This window comes from Mobula birostris, chromosome 18 (genome assembly GCF_030028105.1).
Source record: "Mobula birostris isolate sMobBir1 chromosome 18, sMobBir1.hap1, whole genome shotgun sequence".
Taxonomy (NCBI): domain Eukaryota; kingdom Metazoa; phylum Chordata; class Chondrichthyes; order Myliobatiformes; family Myliobatidae; genus Mobula; species Mobula birostris.
The window spans coordinates 20,005,060-20,020,165 of record NC_092387.1 but is presented as its reverse complement, the minus strand read 5'-3'; the positions used below and the strand labels follow the sequence as shown (position 1 = coordinate 20,020,165).

The 15,106-nt window shown below is 43.2% G+C and overlaps 1 protein-coding gene across 6 annotated transcripts in view; it reads left to right on the top strand.

The window, feature by feature from the left end:
• malt3 (MALT paracaspase 3) overlaps positions 1–15,106 on the top strand; it is a 130,214-nt gene that overhangs the window by 33,207 nt on the left and 81,901 nt on the right. The window lies entirely within an intron of this gene.

Sequence of the window (15,106 nt, the reverse complement as noted above, 5' to 3'; positions counted from 1 at the left end):
GGGAGCACCGGTACAGTATACGGGAGGCCCCGCCGGGAGCACCGGTGCAGTATACGGGAGGCCCCGCCGGGAGCACCGGTACAGTATACAGGGGGCCACACCGGGAGCACCGGACACTGTAGATAACCCAACAAACTCACAGGGTGAATTGTCACTTCACCTGGAAGGACTGGTTGTGGCCCCTGAATGGTAGTGAGGGAGTAAGTGCAGGGGCAGGTGTGGCACTTGTTCAACTTGCAAGAACAAGTATCAGGAGGGATGAGTGGTCAAGGGTGTTACGTGGGGAGCAATCCTTGCAGAAACTGGGGAGGGGTGTGGAAGGAAGGATGTGCTTGATAGTGGGATCCCGTTGGTAATGGCAGATGTTATGGAGAATTGTGCTGGATGCAGAGGCTGGTGGGGTGGTAGGTGAGGTCAAGAGAACCCTATCCCTGGTATGGTGGCGAGAGGTCTATGGATCTTGGGTAGGAGGCAGAAACAGGAGGTGCAGAGTAAGGGAACTTGGTGGCAGTGGATGGGAGTTGATAAGGTTGGTGATGGTGCGGGAGACAATGACCTGGTTCTCCTTCATGGGATCCTGTTCGAGGGGTAAGGAAGAGGAGGTGTGAGTTGTCACCTGGCCTCGGCAAGGTAGAGGGCTGACCTCAGCACACCCCCCTTATCTGTGGGTTTGATGGCAAGGTTAGGATTGGTGTGGAGAGAATGGAGAGCAATGCGTTTGGAAGGAGTGAGGTTAGAATTATAGAGAGGAGTGTTTAAAATCGAGACGGGTAATATCTGTTCGGCAGTTAGCAATAAAAAGATCTAGAGTGGAGTGTCCAGAAAGAGGAGAGAGCCAGCAATGACTCGATGGGCTGGAGGGGTTACCATCCTCCTATGATATAAGACGTGACAAATAGAACCAAATGATAAACAACCTTTCACTCATCAAATATCGCCAGACCGAACCTCACCTACAATAAACTGAAAAGCTCCACTCAGCACCTGTGTTGTTTTCTAGTTTGAGGGTTTTGTGGTTTGGAGTTCCTCCTAGCAAAAGTAGGTTTAATGAATTCAGTTTTTGTTCGCAACTTTTCCTGGCAGCTGTATTGCTAATACTGGCTGAGTTAAAATATCAATGTTAGGGATTATGAAAGTGTGTTAAGGACCCATGAAGCGAGTGAGTAAATGGAAAGAGGGCACTGGACTGTAATGGGTTCAATGAACTCTGATCCGGTTGTCGAGTAAGACATTGTGATGAGTAAGTGGTTATGCAGGTGGGCATGCGCGAGCTTGTCAAAGTGAAATTTTTACTACTTTGCTTCCAGTTCAACATTTCCTGCCTACCGAGACAAGAATCTACTTTGACTTGGATGCTTCAAGATCACCAGTCTTGAGGCTGGAGTGCTGATTTAAATTTGACCCATTTGATCACATTTTGGAGTAAAACATAAGCATGCTACTGGGAAATGCACAGCTATGGAGTGCACGTTATTTCTCCCTATCAATAGGCTTAGCGTTGCTTATTGATCATAGGATTTTGGTGTAGTGTTACGATTTGATGCACCGTCCATGTGTCGCGAATGTTCATTTTAACCAACTTAGATTATGGGCAAGCATCCCGCTGTCAGGTCAAGTCTACTCTATAGGACGCTTACTTTTGTGACTATCTGGAGTTAGAGTGTTAAAATTTTATTGCTTTGATGACATATCTGTCCCTTTTGAGCTTGGTGAACTAATAGTTCATCAGGGCTTTGTCTCCTGAGGGAGTTGGATTACAGAGAATTCATGCTTCCAATCTTCCAAGAAGTTTGGATTTCTTCTCCGAAATGGTAGATAGCAGCAGATGACCAATGGTTTGAGTTTTTGTAACCACGATGTAGGTGGCAGATTCTAAGAAATCTTGCCAGCCATTGTTCTCAAATAGAACTATTCTCTGTAAAATAAGAAAGGTAACCAATCCAGGATGCAGAGCTTGCCAGCTGTTCCTTGTAAACCCACTTATAACACAGCACAAAAATGACCTTTCAATTGTCCAGTGGGTGTCATTTAAATATTGATATTAGCCTTTGTTTTTAAAAAAAAGGTTGGTGAAAGAGAATGCTGTATTACAGCCATTCAGTTAACAGAAATTCACACTCGTAAAATTCACATATCACCATCCAGAAATTTGAAAGGTGGAATAAAATTTGCTCTCACAGAATTTGTGTGGGAAAAGAAAATAAATAATTTATTTCCAACTATCATTTCCTCATGTATGCGTAGAAGACACAGCTTTGTGTTATGGAGAACCTGGATGTGCCTGCGTTAAAGAAAATGGCCAAAATGAAGGCAGATGGAGTATTATGTAAAAGTATATAAAGCTTATTCACTTTAAAGTTAAAAGTATGTATAAATTATATAACTTTGAGATCCGTCTCCGTCAGCTACAAAACAAAAAACCCAAAAGAACCCATTAAAAGAAGACTGTCAAACACCTAATGTGTACAGAGGGGGAAAAAAAATAGTACAATTAGTAAAAAATAAGCAAATAGCATTCAGAAAAACATAGTACAAATAGTAAAAATAAGCAAATAACATTCAGAACAAAAGTGAGTACGTAGACATGAAGCCCAGAGCAGGCCTCAGCCTCAGCCTCAGTTCAGCACAGAGCCGAGTAAATGTCACAGAGCTGAACCGGCCCAATCCTTGCCTCTTGTCTCGGCACCCTGCCTTTTCGATATATCTGCCCTGGCGATGAAATTGTCCAAACATCAGGTCGTTTCTCGCACTTGGACGTGGGCCTTTTTACATCGATACGCTCTGGGCTTGGGCCCTGCCACTGGGTTTTGGCTTAGTTTGGGTGGATGAGCCTCGAAACTGCCTCTCCTTTGCTCCGCTCACCCTGGCTTTGCTCGAATATACCTCGCCCCTGCATGCTTCAACCCTCAACTCAGCCACACCTTCGCTCACCTCTCCATTGTTTGCATTGATCGCTTACCATAAATTTTAAAGAATGTTATTGATAACATTTGATAAAAATCATGAACTATTTAGTTTTGTTTGCTGCCAGTAAGTAGTCACTGGGCTTTACCAGTCCCATCTTAGACCAGAGTCCCAGTTGAAAGATAAGAAACACATGTTGCTACTTGGAAGGTATGAATGCTGATCTCTGTGGGATCTGCAAGTGCTCTTTCTAAGAAACACAGAAGGCTGTTTCTCTCAAATAAGGAAATCAACACCAATAAGCAAATAGATGTGCAACACCAAAGGACCCAGCATGCACAAACACTGCTATACAAAGATCAAGAATGCCTCCTGTTCCATCTCTAGACTGCATTTTGGCAAATCCGATCATCTGGATGTTCTCCCCCAGGTGCAGGTAGAGGCTAAAGAGCAAGGTACCAGAGGTATGGACAGCAGAGAGAGAGGTGGTCACGGAGGCAAAGGAGCAGCTGTGGGACTGCTTTGAGTCATATTCCAGGACTCATCACAGGACCTGAATGAATACACCACAGTTGTCATGGACTCTATGAAGACACAAATGTATCCCTGCAAAATGATTTGGAGTCTTACCAACCAGATGCCCTGGATGAGCCAAGAGATGGCAACCCAGGGAAGTACAAGAGGTCCAGAAAGCCAGCTGACGGGAGAAGTGGCAATTGCAGACCAGGCTTGAATCGCAGGATGTTTGACAGCTCTGTCAGGGCTCGACTGGTAGTACCTCCTGCAAAGCAAAGCAAAGTAACATAAATGACAACGTGGTTTCGCTCCCAGATGAGCTCAATGCCTTTTATGCTCAATTTCACCGTGGACCACTCTCAGTCCTCAACAATCCTAAGGCAGACGTGAGAGCATCCTTCAGCGAGGTGAGCCCATGGAAAGCATCTAGCCTAGATTGTGTGCCCGACCGAGTACTGAAGACCTATGCTGATCAACTGGCTGGAGTGTTCACTGAGATCTTTAACCTCTCGCTTTGGCAGCCTGAAGTGCCCACCTGCTTCAAGCAGGCTTCAATTGTACCAGTGCTGAAGAAGAACGTGGTAACCAGTCTCAACGACTATCATCCAGTAGCGCTTGCATCCCCTGTGATAAAGCGGTTTGAGACGTTGGTCGTGAAGCATATCAACCCCTGCCTCACGAGGGACTTGGATGTGGTTCAGTTTGCCTGCTGTCACACTGGGTCCACAGCAAATGCCATTTCAGTAACTCTTCAATCAGCTCTGGAACATCAATGAGCATTCATACATCAGTATGCTCTTCATTGACTACAGCTCAGCTTTCAACACCATCATCCCCGTGAGACAAATCACTAAACTCCTTGACCCAGGCCTTGATACCTCCTTGTGCAACTGGATTCTCAATTTTCTCACTCCAAGACCCCAGTGAGTTCAGAATGACAACAACGTCTCCTCCACAATCCTCATCAGCACAGGTGCACCACAAGGCTGTGTGCTTAGCCCCCTGCTCTACTCACTTTGTGTTTACGATGGTTAAGTACAGCTCCAATGCCATATTTTAAGTTTGTTGATGACACTACTGTTAGCTGACACAACAGGCATATAGGAGGGAGGTTGAAAATCTGGTTGAATAATGCCATGACAACCACTTCTTACTCAGCATTAGCAACACCAAAGAGCTGATGACTGACTACAGGAGGAAGAAACTAGAGGTCTGTGAGCCAGTCCTCATTAGAGGATCGAAAATTCCTTGGTGTTATCATATCAGAGGATCTGTCCTGGGACCAGCACATAAGTACCATCACAAAGGAGGCACCACAATGCCTCTGTAGCTGACACAAAATGCTGGAGGAACTCAGCAGGCCAGGCAGCATCTGTGGAAGAGTACAGTCAATGTTTTGGGCTGAGGCCTTTCATGAGGACTTTTCTTAATTAATAAAGTCCTGATGAAGGGTCTCGGCCGGAAATATTGACTGTTTACTCTTTTTCATAAATGTTGCTGGCCTACTGAGTTCCCCCAGCATTTTGTGTGTTGCTTGGACTTCCAGTATCTTCATATTTTCTTGTCTTTGTACCATAATGCCTCTGCTGTCTTAGGAGTTTGCGCAGATATGGCATGTGGTCTACAATTTTGACAAACTTCAATAGATGCACAGTGGAGAGTGTCCTGACTGGTTGCATCATGACCTGGTATGGAAATGCCAATGCCCATGAACCGAACAGCCCAGAAAAGGTGGTGGACACAGCCCGGTCCATCAGAGGCAGAGCTCTCTGAATAGCATCAGGGATCCTCACCATCTAAGCTATGCTCTTTTCTTGCTGCTTCCATCAGGAAGAAGGTACAGTAGCCTTAAGTCCCACACCACCAGGAACATTGAAGTCAACCATCAATAATCAGGCTCCTCCTGAACCAGTGAGGATAACTTCACTCACCTCAACACTGACTTGATTTCACAACCTATGGACTCACTTTCAAGGACTCTACAACTCATGTTCTCAGGATGATTTATTTATTTATTTATTTGCATGGTTTGGCTTCTCTTGCACGTTGGTTGGTTGTCACACTTAATGTGTAGTTTTTCATTGATTTTAAAGCAATTCTCTTCCAATATGAATGCCTGTTAGAAAATGAACCTCAAGGTTCTATATGATATGTCCTGTACATATGTATATGAACTTTTAATCTACTTGCCTTGGAGGCAGTTCAGCAAGCTGCTTCCTGATAAGGTAAGAACGCAGAAAATGCACCTCTGGTTTTCTGTGGTAGAGAATTACATATATAGAAAATTCTCTCTTCATCTCAGCCATTATTTCTTGCCCCATATCCTAACACTTCCAGAGAAAACATCCTCGCTACATCCAGTTTGTTGAACTCCATCAGAAGTTCATACTTTTCAATAAGATACCCTCTCAGGCAGGCCTAGTTCACCCAGGTTTTCTCTGACATAAGAGCTTTGCCCTCCCAGAGATCATTCCGGTGGATCTTTGCTGCACTCCCTCTATGGCAAGTATTCCCTTTCTTGGGTTAGGAGATTTAAAATTGCAGGAAGTAATTAAGGTGTGACCTCGCAAAGGCCTGTGCAATTGCGCCAAGTGCACAAATCATTTTGCAAACTTCAAGGTACCACGTGTGTGTGTTTAGAAATGCTCTTCTGCACACCACTGTTGTAACGTGTGGTTGTTTGAGTTACTGTTGCCTTCCTGTCAGCTTGAACCAGTCTGGCTTTTCTTCGCTGACCTGTCTCATTAATAATGTAATTTCACCCCCAGGACTACTGCTCAATGGATGTTTTTGCTTTTTGCACCATTATTTGAAAACTCCAGAGACTTGTGAGTGAAAATCCCAGGAGGCCAGCAGTTGCTGAGATACTCAAGCCACCCTGTCTGGCACCAACAAGCACTCCATGGTCAAAGTCACTTGGATCAAATTTTTTTCCCCACCCATTCTAATGTTTGGTCTGATCAACAACTGAACCTCTAGTGTCTGCATGCTATTATGCATTGAGTTGCTGCCATATGATTGGCTGATTAGGTATTTGCTTTAATGAGTAGGTGTGCCTGATAAAGTAGCTACTGATTGTCTGCCCCCGTTCACTCGACTCACCTAAGTCATCCTGCAGCATCTTTGCATCTTCCTCACAATCTCACCCAGTTATGTTGTCCACATCTTATTTAACGGTGAGGCTCAGGGCTGCAATGCTAGCTCTTTTCTCTTCTGCTGTTAATGCCAGCCAACAGTTCTGAACTTTTTTTCAAATGTAATGTGCTTCAATCTTGCATTATGTTCAGAGAATTCCTTAGTCAGAACTGCATCTTCTGCTGACATGAACAAAAAGAGGGGAGACTGAGCAGAAGTTCAGACCGTGGTCACCCTGGCTGCTCCATATTTGGCAGCAGCGAAGGTTCTCTGAGAGTAGATGACCAGTGTCTCATCTGCCATTTCCCTTTTGGCTGGAAATAGTTTACTGTTCACTTATTGTCACACAATCACGCAAAGACCGAACGTGCACGTATAAAGTTGATCACAGGTCAACTAAAGGAACAGAGGTCACTAAATACCTTTCTCCCCCATCGCTTCTGGGAATATATTTTCTTTAACTCACACTTGGCAAATCAGGGTTTTTATTAGAAAATATATAAAGTGACTGACTTCTGTAATTGAGGAACATTTTAAATCATGTTCATCCTGTTTATGAGCTCTGTGTGCTTACTATCTGGCATCTTGCAATTGAACTTGGTGCTGTAGTTGAGCAGTGTTTTTGGTGACTGCTGCAGGGGAACTAGCCATTCATTTGATTTGTAAGTATCTGATTGGTTGGACATGTTTCAGGACATCATGTGGATGTGGCAGACTATGTATAGATGCAACAAAAGAGCATCCTTCCCCCACCCACACTATTTTCCTTCCTCTTTTTAATATCCTTGAAAGAAAGTTGTTTCACTTTTTCTTGCAGATAAAGTCAGAACTAGAGCAAAGTTGACTTTCGGTGAGAAAGGAGTTATTTTAACCTGAGAACAAGAATAGAGCAGAGAAAGAAACTAAAAACAACACAAGGGATGCTAATGGTGAAAAACCATGACAATAGCAACCGAAGTTTTAATTATATTGAAACAAATTCATACATTGTACGTTCAGATGTTTTAACAATATAGAAGGAAGCCATTGAGCCCATTGACTATCTCATGGCAATCACAACCTACCTCCCTGTAATCTATTCACTTTCTCCTGCCCACTCAACTCCCCCGATTCTTCTGCCACCCGCATACACTAAGAGATAATTTAGAGTAGGTATGTCTTTGAAATGTGATAGAAAGTAGCACCCAGATGAAACATGGTCTGATGGACAATGTTTTTTTAAAAAAAAACACAGGCACACTTCAACCCCACTACCAGAGTTACACTTATATATACACACACACACACACACACACACACACACAGAGCAAGGTGTGAAGGTAAGCCTTTCTGTGTAGCTACAGTACGGTTGACACTCTGCAGTGTGATAGGACTTGGGACCACATCAGAAGGAAGCTTAATTTTCTTACCTTAGCAGAGGTGTGAATCTGCTATAAAATGGGAGACTCATAACCTGATATTTCTGATGACCAGCAGGTAACTCTGATTGTCAATATAAAGCAATTCTAAGTTCCTTCTTCCCCACTCACCGCCTTAGCATAGTGTGTGTGGAAAATCCCAATGATGCCGTGATTACTCATAGGGTGAGCAACTGGGTTGAGGCATGCAGCTTTTGTGATGTGAAATCCACCCCCTATCCTCCAGTGTACGCGGATTTAAAATATGAAGCTTTTTTTTGTAAGAGGAGTGAAAAGACTTTCCTTTCTGGATGTATTTCACAATCTCGAGGCATCAGACATCACTTGCCTCAAATGAATTGCTTTTTGCCATACATTTGCTGTTTTGCAATGTGGGACCACATTGTCTGATAAATTGTTGTTGACAGGTTGTTGCTCAAGACTGAATGGATTATTGTTCCTAATCTTTACTGAGTTGGTATGTTGTACCAAGCTATGTGCAGCAGTAACTCTAGATTTCCAACAAAACCTGTCAAGAAGACGGGTAGGTGTTGGCTACCTGGCCCCTCAGGCCTTGATGCCTCTCAAAATAATCATGGCTGATCTGACCCAGGTCACAATTCCTCTGTGCCAGATACCCTGAGCCCTTGATTCCCAGATATTTCAAAAAAACATGTCTTTAAGTCTCATCCTCCAATGATCTAGCCTCCCTGACCCTCTTGGCAGGAGAACTCTGGAGATTCTTAACGCTCTGCAACCGGTAGATCCTAAGGTCTCCATTTTAAAATTGCACTGCCTCCAAAGCTATTATATTCTTTCAGAATGTAACATGCAAAGTTGGTGGAGGGGAGCCGATCGATGTGATCAATGTATTTGGACTTTTGAAGGGCTTTTGGAAGTAACTGAAACAAATCTGCTCAGAAATTCAGGCCTGGCTTCATCGCCATCCTGTAGATGTTCAAGTTTATTATCATACAACCATACACATGTATACAGCTAAAGGAAACACCGTTCCTCTGGGCCAAGGTGCAAAATGGGCATGTGACTAAGCGGGCAGGTATCGCATGCCATTTGCTGCCTAACTGCTTCCTGCACTTGCCTGCTGACCTTTTTTTGTGTGTGGTTCACCCAGGTCCCTTTGAACTTAGTTTACTCTCTTTCCATTTAGAAAAAAAAACAACCTGCTGCTTGATTTTTCTGCCAAAGTGCCTGACCTCGCACTTTCCAAAATCAAGCTGCATTTGTCAAGTTCTTTCTCATTCACTCAATCTGTCTGCATCCCTTTGCAGAGTCACAATATCCTCATCACCAGGTGCATTTTCTCCCACCTTTATGTCAGCAGCAAAGTTGGATGCTTGCATTTTGCATCCCTCCTCTAGGTCACTAATATAAATAATTAAATGTCATGGTCTGAATCCTCAGGTACTCTTGTTACACCCCTCTGACCTGAAAATGACCCACTTATTCCAACTCTGTGATAACCAGTTTTCAGTCAATGCTAATATAGCAATACCATGATTTCTTAACTTGCATCAGCCTCTTATGTAGCGTCTTGTTAAAAACCTTTTGGAAATCCAAATACATTACATCTATAGGTTTCCCCTCCACCAGCTTTGCATGTTACATCCTGAAGGAAACAAATTTATCAAGTGTAGTTTACCCTTTGTGTAACCACGTTGACCTTGTGTGATTATATTCAGCTTTCCCAACTGTTAAGCTTTTTAATCATTACTGACTCTGGCACTTTACCCACAATAGATGATAAAATCACTGGTCTGTAGTTTCCTGCCTTTTCTTTTTGTCTTCCTCCCTTCTTAAATTATTGAGTCACATTTTCTGTTTTCCAATTCACTGGGGCCTCCCAAAGACTTGCGAGTTTTCAAAGACTTGTCAACCCACCACCTCTACAACTACATCCTTTAAATCCCTTGGGTGTGAACTATTGGTCTGTGGCTTGTCGGCCTTTAATTTTGTAGGATTTTCCAGTATTTTGTTCCTCATAATTGGGACTTCTACCAGTTTTTCCATGCAGTTTGAAACTTTTCCACCTGTTATTTTCAGGGCCAACAATCAATCCACTGGAGGGTCACGGCAGGTTGAACAACAGTTGTGAGTGTAAGGAACTGTTGACGTTTCATGTCAAAACCCTGCATCTATTCCTAATGTAGGGTTTCAACCCAAAATGTAAACAATTTTTTTCCCCTTCCTCCCCCACAGATGCTGTTCGGCCCACTGAGTTCCTCCAGCTGATGGTTAGTTGTTCCATGTTCCAGCATTTAGGTCTCTTGTGTCTCTTGTTATTTTCATGATATTTGCAATATCCTCCATGATGGTTTAATCGCTGTACCATTTCCTCGTTCCCTGATATTAATTTCCCATCTTCATTCTTTGGGCTTTCCACAGTTGCACTAGCCACTCTCTTCCTTTTTATATGGCTATCGAAAATCTTAGTGTTTGTTTTGATATATGCAAGTTTTCTCACAAAATTATTATTTTCTTTTCCCTTGTGCTTTCTAACATTTCATTAGTAGTTCCTGTAGAGTTCAGACTTCTGCTCTGCCACCAGCCCACATACACTGTATGCTGAAATTTTCAATTTAACTGCATTCTTGACTTCCTTGAAACCACAGTTTCTGCCTCTTTTTTTTTGTGCAATTTACTTTTCCAGTTGGAATGAATTTCTGTCGAGTATTAAGAACTTTACTGTGTAGCATCTTAAACAAAAGTCAATTAAAGTGCATTGTGGTACTAATAGAAATGGCATCTACTCTGGCACAATGATCCTCTGAGTTCATCTCTGGATTATCTGAGTTTGCATGACCAATCTTTGGAAAAACAATCTCCAATGCGCACTCTAAATTTTTCTACAATACCCTTGCTAGTTTAGTTACTCCAATCAATGGACAGATTAAAATTTCCCATGAATTTCTTTATGATATTTCCCATTTTTTTTATTTGCCCTATCTAGGCCACACTTTAGGGCCAGTATCTTGCATCAATGGAGGGGAAGCTAGTTTTCATGATAGAGTGGGCTATGTCCACAACTCTCTAAAATGATCACAGAGAAGTTCCCATAGGAAGCTGTGATGCACCAGAACAGTTTGCTTTCTATGGTGTCTATAAAAAAAATAATGAGAGTCATCAGGGGAATGCTGAATTTCCTAGGCCTTCTGAGAAGGTAAAGGTGCTAGTATGCTTTCTTGGTCATAGCATCTCTGTGGTTGGACCAGGACATGTTATTGGTGATATCGTTCATCTAAGAATTGAAGCTCTCGATCATTTCCAGCTTGGCGCCATTGTGTAATGTACTCCGCTCTGCTTCCTGAAGATTATAACCAGCTCTTTTATTTTGCTGACGTTGATGGAAAGGTTGCAACACACACAAAATGCTGGTGGAATGCAGCAGGCCAGGCAGCATCTATAGGAAGAAGTGTGTGTTGCTTGAATTTCCAGCATCTGCAGATTTCCTCATGTTTTCGTTGATGGAAAGGTTGACAACATGACACCAAGCTATCTATCTCCTTCCTGTACTCCATCTTATTGTTGTTTGAGATGCGTTCTACTACGACGGTGTCATCTGCAAACTTGTAAATAGAGTTAGAGCAGAACCTGTCCATTTCATTGCGTGTTTTGCGAGCAAGTTAAGCCCTGCGGGGCATCAGAATGGTCACCTGTCCATCCGAGCTTCTGTATAATTAAAAACATCCCTGGGGGGTAAAGGATGAGGCAATGGGTTGAGGAAGGGGCTTGGAAGATCAGCTGATCAGATATTCAGGGAAAGAGGGGCAAGGTATCAGTGTGGGCCCTGACATTTGGAGAGTTGAGGCTCTTGCACGGTCAGGGCATGAGTTGGGAGATGAGTAATGGGACACTGGAGGGTTGGGTGATCTAGAGATCAGCATGAGTTACTAAAACTAACTTGGTCTGGTTTTTCCATAATGCTGTAAAAGGAATGTCACACATTGAGTTACATGTGAATCGATATGATATCTGCAAGGATTATTAGCCCAGTTCAATTCTTAAGGACTCAGAATGATCCAGGCCTTGACGCACTTAATCCATTCCTAGCTGCTTAGAACACCTGAAAACTAATGTACTAATAACCGGGTAATCTATTTGTAATTCTGGCCTGGGAATTGATTTTTGGCAGGACACCAAGGAGAATTCAACTACTCTTCAAGGTAGTGCTATGGGAGCTTTATATGCCTAACTAAGCACACGTGACTTTGGCTTAATATAACTTCTACGTGCACATTCTGTCGGTGTTGTATAGGTTTTACTGATCACATATTTGTAGTAACATTTACACGTGTAATATTTAGTCCTTGTAAGGTGTAGTTGGAGCTGGAAATGGGGTTTGTACATCAACTTTTCAGAAATGAAGCTGTATTTTTTTTTCTCCCTTTCTTTGTTGCATGCACATATCAATTCGAGGATCTTGTTCAAGGATGACCTTTACTGAATTTATCTAGATGTGCAGATTAACACAGTTCCTGTATTTGTTATCTTAAGTATATAAGCAACCCTTTAATGTGGTAAGAACTATGCAAGTTGATTGGCAGGAAGGGGGTGTGATAACCTAAACCACTGGGTGCAGGTAATTTTATTGTGTTCCCCCTTTCTTATTAACAGTTCAGTAAAAATGGTGCTGTTTGTCATCAGTTATATTTATCTTGCAGGTCTATCCCTGTTATTAGAATCACAGAGTTATAGAGCATGGAATGAGGCTCTTCTGCCCTAATCAACAATGCTAACCGAATTACCTTCCACCACCTGCTCTCATGGCTTCACGTGACCCTCATTGGGGGTCGGGGGGGGGGGGGTTAAGCGGGTGCCACACCTTGCCCAAGGGTGACCTGCAGGCTAACGGAAGGAAGGGCTATCTTGCATCTCCTTTGGGACAGACATACCTCTGCCGCAGCACCCCATTTTATTTTATTCCCTGTGGAAAGAGCTGGATTGAAAGGAGGGTGAACAGACCGGCTGCAAGGAGCCCTGAGGTGTCATGCTGAGGCAGGAGTGAGCTCCCCATTGTATTTGGATGGCCGTCAGCTGAGGTGCAAGTAGACCTATCATTCCAAGATCTAGTCAGCCCCTCACTACCTGTGCTGAAATCACCCCCATACAGTATGTACAGAGAGCCTCCACCAGGTTTCTTTGCAGAGGCCAGGAGAGCCCTGATGACGGGATGGGGGTGGCGTCAAAGCATGTGCCTTCTGTCTTGCAAATTGTTGGTTGAAAATATAAGCACAGCATCATCATATTTCCAAGCCAAGACATTTTGTACCATTTTTAGAAGAAAAATAAGTGTGTTCCCCCAGGGATGTCAAAAGTGTATCTTTCTACAAAAATATCACGTAGCCAGATTTTTTTTTTCTCATTTCTGAAGAAGTCTTAGAATATTTTGGCCAATCAGGACTTGCTGGGAGCACAGTTCAATAAGTCTATTAGTTTCTCCAAATGGGGAGTTTCCCAGTGAAGAGTTGAATGATTTACACCCTCTTCAGTTATTTTTATGGTAATTTTTCTGCAGCAACTCCACCTCATGCTAACAGCCGGATAAAGAAATTTGGCATGTCCTCTTTGACGCTCACGAATTTTTATCTACGCAACGTAGAAAGCCGAGTATCTGGATGCACCGCAGCTTGTTATGGTGATTGCTGTGCCCTTGACCGCAGAAGCTGCAGAGAGTTGTGGCACAGCTCAGCACATCATGGAAACCAGTCTCCCCTCCATGGACTCATTTACACTTGCTGCCTCAGTAAAGCAGTCAGTATAATCAAAGACTTCACCCACCACGAACGTACTTTCCTCTTCCTTCGCCCATCGGGCAGAACATAGAACGGTCCAGCACAGTAACAGGCCTTTGAACCAACAATGTTGTGCCAAACTGGCTAAAAAGTAAGTCAACCCCCCCCCCCCAAATAATATGCTCTTACCTACACAAAGTCCATATCCCTTCATCTTCCTCATATCCATGTGTCTATCCAAACGTCTCTTAAAAGCTTCTAATGTATTTGCCTCTACCACCATACCAGGCAGCACATTCCAGGCATCCACTACTATGAGTAAAAAATACTTTGAACCTACCCTCTCTCACCTTCAAAGCATGCCCTCTGATTAGAAATTTTTACCCTGAGAAACCAATGCACTCTGTCTATCTATGTCATAATCTTATAAACCTCCATCAGATCTCACCTCGATCTCTGCCACTTCTGATAAAACAACCAAGTCTGCCCAGCCTCTCATGATAGCACATACCCTCTAAAGCAGATAGCATTCTGGTAAACCACTTCTGCACCATCTCCAAAGCCTGAATGTCCTTCCTAATGAGTGGTGACCAGATACAAAAGCCTGAACACGAGGAAATCTGCAGATGCTGGAAATTTAAGCAACACACATCAAAGTTGCTGGTGAATGCAGCAGGCCAGGCAGCAACTCTAGGAACAGTCGATGTTTCGGGCCGAGACCCTTCGTCAGGACTAACTGAAAGAAGAGCTAGTAAGAGATTTGAAAGTGGGAGGGGGAGATCCAAAATGACAAGAGCTGGACAATCTTGGCTCCATCCCTCCCCCTCCTGTCTTCTCCTATCATTTTGGATCTCCCCCTCTCACTTCCAAATCTCTCACTAGCTCTTTCAGTTAGTCCTGTGTTGGAACATTTGGAGGTATATTGAAGTGCCAACAGTGAGTGATGATGACACAAGCCCTCAGGGCTTCTTAGAATTGATGTCTAAAGCTTAGCATGGACGGTGACTATTTTATTGACTTGGCAGAGAAATCTTTGGCACATACAGTGCTGTCAGTATAACTTCTCAAATAGAAATCAACAAAACCAAACTGCAGGAAAACTGAAATTGAAAACAGAAGGTTCTAGAATAATCAGGCGGGGGCTGAAAGGAGAAACCATCAAGGTTTCAGGATAAAGACCTGAATGCGGTCCTGACAAAAAGCTGAAACTTTAGCTTGGTTCCTGTTTCTGCAGGTGTTGCCCTGCTCTGCTTAGTGTTTCTGGCAATTTCTACCTTCGCAAATAGAGTTGAGTCAGCCTTGCTGAGATTTCAACTGACTCAGTATGCGGTAATGGGAATAAGTTGGTATGGAATTGCTTTGGCTTTGGTCACATTATCATGGGAACGCTGTTGTAATGTTGAT